Genomic DNA, 10,186 nt, shown 5'->3' on the forward strand with positions numbered 1-10,186 from the left:
CGTACGGATGTGAGAGCTGGACTGTAAAGAAGGCTGAGCACTGAAGAATTGATGCTTTCGAATTGTGGTGCTGGAGAAGACTCCTGAGAGTCCCTTGGAAAGTAAGGAGATCAAACCAGTCAATCCTAAAGGAAATCAACCCTGAGTATTCATTGGAAGGACTGATGCTAAAGCTGAAACTCCAATACTTTGGCCACCTGATGCAAAGAACTGACTCATGGGAAAAGACCCTGATGCTGGGAAAGACTGAAGGTGGGAGGAGAAGGGTATGACAGAGGATGGCATGGTTGGATGGCATCATCAATTCAGTGGACATGAGTTTGAGCAAACTCCAAGAGATAGTGAAGAACAGGGAAGCCTGGCGTGCTGCAGTCCATGGGGTCAAAGAGTCAGACATGACTTAGTGACTTAATAACTACAAAAACCATCTGCCTTGAATCCTCCAACAGTGAACAGATGGGCCATCTCACTGGAACTGGGATCACAGGGTCTGAGGCTGCTTATTATTTTTTTCCTAGTATTCTAGGGAAAAAATTCTAGTATTCATGCTAGAATGACCCCCTCCAACTGCAGGACACAGAGGTACAAGGTCACAGTGAAAAGGATGCATGATGTGTGCACCATCTGGTGGAAATCACATCCCGCAGACTCTCAGTGCGGGAACTCAGGGCTTCCAGCAAAAGTGGAAACGGCTGGAGTGTGACGAAGCTTCAGCCCAGCCTTGGAAACGCCTTCACGCATCATCCATCCTGTGCAGGGCAGTCCGCTCCTGCTCAGGAAGGTCTGAAGATAACCCAGATGTGGCTGCTGTCCTGGTACCAGTACTACAGAGCCCAAGCTTGCTCTGCTTGAAGCTCAAGAGGCCAATGAATCCACGAGGCAGGGTTTGAGGCAAGAAATTAGCCAGCTGACCGAGGAGCTGGCAAACTAACATCTTAAAATGACCATCTCATCAGGGTCTAGATGCCGGGTTCCTTTATAGAACAGAGATTGGAGGGTGGGGGACTGGGGAGGTGACAAAGTAAGCAAAGTAAAAAGGCCATTAATCTTACAAGTATCTCCTAGAATGGCAAGCCTCAGGCAGAGGATGTTAATTTCTTCCTTCTTGTCATCACAAGTGGACAGGGTCCTGAACAAAGGCACTTTTTCTCAACAGTCAGGCAGAGGGGCAGGGCCCTCTGAGGCAGCCCACTATGAATTATTATAATAACAGAAGCAACAGAAAGCAAGTCAACACACTTCCAACATGGAGCCATTTTGGCTCTTCCCTACAACACCATTAACCATATAGTCAGGAAAACAAGGCTATCTTTTAGAAACATTATTCTCAGGTTCTTCAAAGTTTCAGAGGCACCATGTACAAGACACTGATTCAGTGATGCTGGAATGCTGACCTGCCTGCATTCTAAGTCACTCCAAGTGCTAGAGGGGGAGCTGTGGCTTCTCAGTCTGTGCCCCAGTGGGCATGGAATGAGGTCGCCTTGCAGGAGCTTCTTCTCGGCACCGCCTTGTCTCTCCCACGCAGCTGCTGGGTCTGTGCATGCCCTGGTTTAGCCGGCCCTGACTTTCACCCCTCCTGAAGGCAACCTACAGCCTCCTGAAGGCAACCTTGTACTCAGTTCAGTTCAGTCACTCAGTCGTGTCCGATTGAGACCCCATGGACTGCAGCACGCCAGGCTTCCCTGTCCATCCCCAACTCCCGGAGCTTGCTCAAACTCATGTCCATCGAGTCAGTGATACCATCCAGTCATCTTACCTCTATCATCCCCTTCTCCTCCTGCCTTCAATCTCTCCCAGCATCAGGGTCTTTTCCAATGAGTCAATTCTTTGCAGCAGGTAGCCAAAGTATTGGAGTTTCAGCTTCAGCATCAGTCCTTCCAAAGAATATTCAGGACTGACTTCCTTTAGGATGGACTGGTTGGATCTCCTTACAATTCAAGGGACTCTCAAGAGTTTTCTCCAACACCACAGTTCAAAAGCATCAATTCTTCAGAGCTCAACTTTCTTTATAGTCCAACTCTCACATCCATACATGACCATGTCAAGTGGCATATGGGATCTTATTTCCCTGACCAGGGACTGAACCCCTGCCCCCTGCATTGGAAACACAGTGTCTTAACCACTGGACCACCAGGGAAGTCCAACCTTGTACTCACACAGATAAAAAAGCCAAAGACCCAAATCAATGGAGAGGTGATACATTATTCAGATTTTCGTGCCATGAACATTGGCTAGCTGTTTGGGGGAAAAAGAAAATGAAACAAGTCTTCATATCACACTACAGGCAAAAGTAAACTCAGGATGGATTAGTGAAATAGTTGAAAAGAAAAGCCATAAGGGGCCTCCTAGGCATAAAAGCAAAAGGGGAAATACCGCAAAGAGAATACCCACCACTCTGACCATGTAAAATCAGAAATTTGCTTATCACATAAAATTCAAACTTTAAAAACCTTTAGGAAATGATAGAGAAACCTCAGTATCTTTTTTTATAGACTCTTTTTATTTTTTTGGCCACACAGCATGGCATGTTAGATCTTCATTCCCCAACCAGTGATCAAACCCACACCCCCCTGCATTAGAAGTATGGAGTCAATCACTGGGCCTCCAGGGAAGTCCAAAATCTCAGTTATCTTTAACATCAATGAGTAGGATGTGCACAGAAGCAGAAGCTGGAGGGGTTGGCTGGGTGTTCGCTTCTAGCCTAGACAGATTAAGGAAATCTTGCAGCAAAAAAAATTTTTTTAATAATTCCCAGGCCAGTGGGCCCTGCAGAAATACATCAGAAGCTCAAGGATGCCTGCCACCCACTCTGTTGGGATGGTGGGAGGCAGGTTCTCCAAACAAGCATGCCCACCTTCTGTAAGGGAGCTACTGCAATGTAGACCATTCCCTTTTGGGTTCAGAGCTACAGGCCAGCCCCAGCAGAAGCCCAAAGGCAGACACAGACAGTAACTTGAAAGTCCGTCACCTCCATTTACACAGTAATACAATCTGGGCTCTTGGTCGTAATCTAGATGTCTCATCATCACTGGAATCCCTCCGGGCCCAGCTGACCCATGAAATAGGTGTGTTTCAGAGAGAGCCTACAGTGCAACCAAATGACCTGTTTCCCTAGGACCAGGAGCAGCTGGTGGTGGCCACGGGTGTCCCCTTCTGCACCCAGAGAACCTTAGCCAGAGAGGAGGTGAGCAGCGGGGATCCTAGGGGTCATCTCCTCTAGGGCTGTGGGTTTTATTATGCCCAGTGCCTCCTCTCAATCTTGGAAGCTCTCTTCCCAGAAGTTACACAAATTCTCACACAAATAGTTGGGGTAAGATTCTGAGCAAACTGAGGTCCAAGTCCTTTATTTTCTCCTCCCTTTCAGACCATTCTGAATGTAAATACACTCTCCATTGAAACTTTAAACCAGATCAGCTCTGCAAAGAAGAAACAAGAGAAAGGAAACAAACATATTTTTCCACTGTGGCAAAAGTCCCAGTTCCACTGGGACTACTGAGTGCCCACCAAACACCTTTCTTCTTCCAGCACAAACAGAAGACTGCAATGTCCAGTTCCCATCATAATATCCAGGGCAGGTGGGATACAGCTCTGGCCAGGGAATGAGGGTGAAATCAGTGGACACCACCTTCTAGGCCTAGTCCCCGAGAAACTCTCCTGCAGGCCTGCACACTCTCCCTGCCTGCTCTTTGTTGTTGTTCGGTCGCTAAGTCAAGTCTGACTCTTTGCAACCCCATGGACTGCAGCACGCCAGGCTTCCCTGTCCTTCACTGTCTCCCAGAGTTTGCTCAAACTCATGTGCATTGAGTCAATGATGCCATCCAACCATCTCATCCTCTGTTGTCATCACTTTATCCTCCTGCCCTCAGTGTTTCCCAGAATCAGGGGCTTTTCCAGTGAGTTATCTCTTCATATCAGGTGGGCAAAGTATTGGAGCTTCAGCATCAGTTCTTCCAATGAATATTCAGGCTTGAGTTTCTTTAGGAGTGACTGGTTTGATCTTCGTGCTGTCCAAGGGATTCTCAAGAGTCTTCTCCAGCACCACAGTTTGAAAACATCAATTCTCACCTTGCTCAATGGCCAGCAAATTAAAGGATCCAAGGAAGGACTACAAAGCCCCAAAGATTCCCAGGCCTTGGCAATAATGGAGCAACTAAAATGAAGAAGCCTAGTTTCCCAAGTCACTACATTCAGAAGAGCTGCCCAGGAGAAACATACATGCTGGGCTATATTTCATTATGTTTATTTGTTTAAGGCCAGTGGTGAGCTTGTGTTAACAACCTGTTCTCTGGGGATAAAAGACCCAATTTTGTAGCATTTGATCATTTCTGTGGTATAGTATGCCCATTGTGGCAACTGTAGGCTTTTAAATGAATACAAAGTCCAGAAGAAATGCTAAAATCCCCCTTTGTCAGTATGATCAGGCTCTGACACCCCACTAGTTAAGACTCTCTGGGTTTGGAGTCCATTTGTCTGCATAGCACGTCCCAGCCTACCTTGACTAAGAAGGTTATGACAGGACTACATTCATCGCCTCTCCTCACGGGCCATGGCACCACTACCTGTCACCTGCAGGCTTTCAGAACTGTCTGCCTACCCAGAGCTTGTGACCTACTTTCAAAACTGAAAATTCCCAAGGTGACCGAAAGTAGTTTTCTTTGATTCTTAAGAGATTCATTTTTCCGTCTGGTACTTTCAGCACTTCTCCTTGGGACTTAGACAGTAGATGAAGCTTAAGGAGGTTGTTTTCATTAATTTTAACATTGTTCAAAATTCTGTATCTCAGAAGAACTGGAGCTCGTCAAGGACACAACCGTAACATTTTTAAAAGAACAATACTCAACTATCTCTTTGGTTCCCGGCAAAGACTGTTTCCTCTTTGGTGAGTTAAGATCCCAAGTTGGGGAAATTTTCATAACTTTCCAAATAATCTGAATATTTTGTCAATTTAACAAGAGTGGAGGCAGTTGCCTTCTCTCTTCCACTGATACCAGCTCCCCATTCACCCCCGCAACCTCCAACCCGCAGCAATTCACATCCAGGAAGAAAAAGCCGTCCACGTGGGCTGAAACCTGAATCTAATCTTACACATGCCTAATAGGCTTAAGTATATTGGGGAAAGTGCTGTTTGCCTGTAATGCAGGAGACCCAGGTTCAATCCCTGGGTCAGGAAGACCTGCTGAAGAAGGAAATGGCACCCACTCTGATATTCTTTCCTGGAAAACCCCATGGACAGAGACGCCCCCTACAGTCATTGGGTCACAAATAGTCAAGACACAGCTGAGTGACTAACACTTTTCATGTATTATTTGATTGTTGTACTTCTTAAAAGGGGATGATTATGAAAGAGTCTGAGATGTAGTGTTAAATGAAAAGAGTGTGCTGCAAGTAAACACACATAGTTGTGTAACCATGTGGGAACATGTTACTAGTTTAAGAAGTTTGACACACATGATCACATTCATAAACACACACAGAAGGGCCTTCACCATGTGTTCACACGGCGGTCATGACTGGTAGGAACGCTTCTTCCCCACTCCCGGTGTTTCCTTCCAGAAGGAGGACTTCCACTAGAAGGGCACACATGACCCCCCATCCTCCTTTCTTGGTGACCCCTTCCTAAGTTGGAGGAAGACATTCAGCCCCACCCCTCCAGGCCTTAAGTTTCCAGGGACAGATCACTGAGCAGAGCAAGTGCAGCCAGCCCAGGCAGAGAGAGGCAACCACAGTCCACTCCCAATTTTGGTCCCCCTAGGACAAGAGCAAGGTCAAGGATAACCCAAACAGCAGATAATCCAAAAGGAAACTTCTGTTTAGTCTAAGAGGCTAAACTTGTCAATCAGTGACTTGTCACTTTGTTTAAAAAAATCTGCATCCATTTATTCATCCTTACTGATTCATCAGCAGGTATTTATGACACACCAACTGTGAGACCGTGGGCATTCTTTCAATTGTTGAGGACACAGGAAGCTTATGAATAAATCCCTGCTCTCCTATTTTAATGAGAGGGGGAAAAAAAACCCAACAGGATAACTAAGGAAAATATTTAGTAGGTCAGACAGTAGTAGATGCCAAGGAGAAAATCAGGTAGGAGTGGGAACGGAAATGTGTCTTGCAGGGGGCATACTTGCATTTGGCTAGTACACGCTGAGACTGGACGGCGTGTGGGTGCGAGAGTCCACTGGATAACAGAGAGAAACCTGTCTAGATTCTAAAAGTGGGCCAGCAACAGAACTGGGGCTCACCTGCCCGAGGTGTGGCAGGCGTGTGTGGTGCCTAAAGGCTCCTCCACTCAGGAGGGGCTCGTGGAGCTGAGATTGAACACTTCCTGCATCCTGCATGCTGGCACAGGCCTTTCAAAGATGCCCCTTTGCACCTCTGCATGGTCAGAGGTCTTTTTTACCAAGTCGTTGGCTGCACTTGGCAAAGGGAAATTCAGTATCAGGAGGGTAAAGAAACACTCAACCCCTTGCCTCTGTGTCTCTCCCACAAACCAACAAGGAAAGTTGGCTAATCCCACCAAAGCTGAGATAGGGCTTTCTGAGCAAAGCTTCCTTCACAACAGAGCTATCCACAATTCACATTAGCACGACAGAAAGCATATTCTAACACTGCCTAAGGTTTTTTTTTCTCAATGCAGCTCTTAGACTTTGAAAAATTTAATCAAAACCTTCATGAAAGGTCATTCTCCTCTGACTTAGCCTTTGCATTTCAGGAGCTGAAAAGCGGCTGAGGCGGAAGAAGAAGAAAAGTCATTTTTAAATACCATTGACTGAACCTATGGGGAAAGCACACACTGCTAGAGGCCCCTTCGGGAGCGAGACAGGAGTTGATAGCATCTTTTCTGGCAGCTTTAGAGGACAAATTTGTCTTCAGATCCGCGGCATTGAAAGTCAAAGTGTCAGTCACTCAGTCACGTCAGACTCTTTGCTATTCCGTGGTCTGTAGCCTGCTAGGCTCCTCTGTCTGTGGCATTCTCCAGGCAATACTGGAGTAGGTGGCTATTTCCTTCTCCAGGGGATCTTCCCAACCCAGGGATCGAACCCGGGTCTCCTGCAGGGCAGGCATATTCTTTACCACCTGAGCCACGGGCTTTGAATAAGTGTGCTATTATGAGAGCTTTGACTTTGAGCTCCCATAGGGGAGATGCCTTAGAATTTAGGAACCAACAGATTGACACTTTGACACTCAGACTACCTGCCTCACCTGTGTTAATTTCCAACTTTGAACAAGGGTGGAGGATAAAAGACAGGCCCCGAGACCCAGCCTTCAGTGAAAGGAAACTCTAATCATCACTAAGATGAACAAATAAAAAGGATAATAAGAAGAAGAGGTCTGCTCACACTGGGCTTACCGTGTGCCACTTTCTACCCCTTCAGTCAGTTGAGTTCAGTTCAGTCGCTCAGTCGTGTCTGACTCTTTGTGACCCCATGAATCGCAGCCTGCCAGGCCTCCCTGTCCATCACCAACTCCCAGAGTTCACTCAGACTCACATCCATCGAGTCAGTGATGCCATCCAGCCATTTCATCCTCTGTTGTCCCCTTCTCCTCCTGCTCCCAATCCCTCCCAGCATCAGGGTCTTTTCCAATGAGTCAACTCTTTGCATTAGGTGGCCAAAGTACTGGAGTTTCAGCTTTAGCATCATTCCTTCCAAAGAAATCCCAGGGCTGATCTCCTTCAGGATGGATTGGTTGGATCTCCTTGCAGTCCAAGGGACTCTCAAGAGTCTTCTCCAACACCACAGTTCAAAAGCATCAATTCTTCGGTGCTCAGCCTTCTTCACAGTCCAACTCTCACATCCATACATGACCACTGGAAAAACCATAGCCTTGACTAGACGGACCTTTTTTGGCAATGTCTCTGCTTTTCAATATGCTATCTAGGTTGCTCATAACTTTTCTTCCAAGGAGTAAGCATCTTTTAATTTCATGGCTGCAGTCACCATCTGCAGTGATTTTGGAGCCCCAAAAAATAAAGTCTGACACTGTTTCCACTGTTTCCCCGTCTATTTTCCATGAAGCAATGGGGCCAGATGCCATGATCTTAGTTTTCTGAATGTTGAGTTTTAAGCCAACTTTTTCACTCTCCTCTTTCACCTTCATCAAGAGGCTTATTAGTTCCTCTTCACATTCTGCCGTAAGGGTGGTGTCATCTGCATATGTGAGGTTATTGATATTTCTCCTGGCAATCTTGATTCCAGCTTGTGCTTCTTCCAGCCCAGCATTTCTGATGATGTACCCTGCATATGCAGGGTGACAATATACAGCCTTGACGTACTCCTTTTCCTATTTGGAACCAGTCTGTTGTTCCATGTCCAATTCTAACTGTTGCTTCCTGACCTCCATACAAATTCTACCCCTTAGTTAAATTAATTCTCATAAGAGCTCCATGCAGTTGGCTCTGTTTGATCTCTGATTCAGAGATAGGCAAGGTGTGATGCAGTGGTTGCTCTGTGACTTGAGCTAATTAACACAGAGTCAGTACTTTACCCAGCTCTTCCCTGGTGGCTCAGCTGGTGAAGAACCTGCCTGCAATGTGGGAGACCTGGGTTCGATCCCTGGGTCAGGAAGATCCCCTGGAGGAGGGCGTGGCAACCCACTGCAGTATTCTCACCTGGAGAATCCCATGGATAGACAAGCCTGGAGGGCTACAGTCCCTGGGGTCTCACAGAGTCAACACGCCTGAGTGACTAACACACACACACACACACACACACGCACACACACACAGTATTTTCACCCAGGATCCTGAGCTCCTAAGGAACTAACCCGTGAGGGTGACACAGAGACTGACTGAAGAGCTAATTTCTCAGTGTTTCTTCTCAGCTCTGAGCGGAGCTTGGAATTATTTACAAAGAATTTAGTGGCAGCTGGGTCCCCCAGCAAACCTGTGATACACACTTCATCCTCTTTAGTCCAAATACTCTCAAGGTCAGAGGATCAGCTTCTGGAGTCCTGAAGCTGATTAAACACCACTTCACACAAGGACTTCATTACCATTGGGAGTTGGCTTGAGAATGGACTTTGAAATGTATTTTGTGGTTCTTGCTGCCTTGAAGGCCTTTTTATTTAAGTGTTAGCCTTTCTCCTGGGTCATTTTTTTTTTTTTCCTGTGACACTAAAGGCTTCAGGACTTGAATTTGCCTATGACCCCAGCAATCAACATTACTGAGTTTTTTTATGTTTTTTTTCCCCTTACAATCTATCTGCATTACTTTTTTAAGGCCCATCCCTACCTTCCCAGGGCAGTAGGACATCAGAGCAGATGTTGGAAGTGTTTTCTGTAAAGGGACAGACAATCACCGTTTTAGACTTTGCCCGTCCCCCTGTCTTGGCTGCAGCTGAACTCTGTGAGGTTGCCACTGACAATACTAAACACATGAGGCCACGACTGTGTTTTAATAAAGCTTTCTTAAAGCGGGTGGCAGGGTGTATTTGAACTACGCTTCTCGCTCACTTTTGATCTCCTTCTAGGCACGGAGACCTGGTCTGGTCACTTTGGGCATCTCTCTGCTGCTTGGTTGATTTGGCCCCAGAAAGTTGGAGCCCCGTGTCTGATTGGTGAATTCAGGAAGAATAAACCGAGTCAGCCAAGCCTGCCGCAGTCAGACCCCAGAAGGAGCATCGCCCAGCGGCGGACCCCAGCTCCCAACCTTCCTCCAGATCCTGGGCACCCAGTAAGCTTCCTGCTCCGGTAGAAGCAATAGGAACCTGGCGACTCCCCTCGCTTCCTCATAGAGCACTCAGCCATAACCCACCCCCAAAAGGCCAGGAGCACTGGCTGAGTGTCCGGCCTACACCACCCCAGCAGGCCCAGTCCCCCCAGCACCTCTTCCAGGTGTACTGTGCTCCTTCCCCCATCCCCGCTTCATGGCAAACAGATGGGGAATAATAGAAACAGTGAGAGAGTTTATTTTCTTGGGCTCCAAAATCACTGCAGGTGGTGACTGCAGCCTTGAAATTAAGACACTTGCTCCTTGGAAGAAAAGCTATGACTAACCTAGACAGCATATTAAAAAGCAGAGACATTACTATGCCAACAAAGGTTTGTCTAGTCAGAGCTATGGTTTTTCCAGTAGTCATGTACGCATGTGAGAGTTGGACCGTACAGAAAACTGAGCGCCAAAGAATTGATGCTTTTGAACTGTGGTGTTGGAGAAGACTCTTGAGAGTCCCTTGGACTGCAAGG

General features: G+C 46.9%; 1 protein-coding gene across 1 annotated transcript in view; it reads right to left on the reverse strand.

The window, feature by feature from the left end:
- Positions 1-10,186, reverse strand: part of LOC105001003 (chromosome unknown open reading frame, human C5orf49) — a 15,871-nt gene that overhangs the window by 3,723 nt on the left and 1,962 nt on the right. The gene's annotated exons all lie outside the window — the stretch shown is intronic.

Source organism: Bison bison, unplaced genomic scaffold (assembly GCF_000754665.1).
Source record: "Bison bison bison isolate TAMUID 2011002044 unplaced genomic scaffold, Bison_UMD1.0 scf7180017864377, whole genome shotgun sequence".
NCBI classification, from domain to species: domain Eukaryota; kingdom Metazoa; phylum Chordata; class Mammalia; order Artiodactyla; family Bovidae; genus Bison; species Bison bison.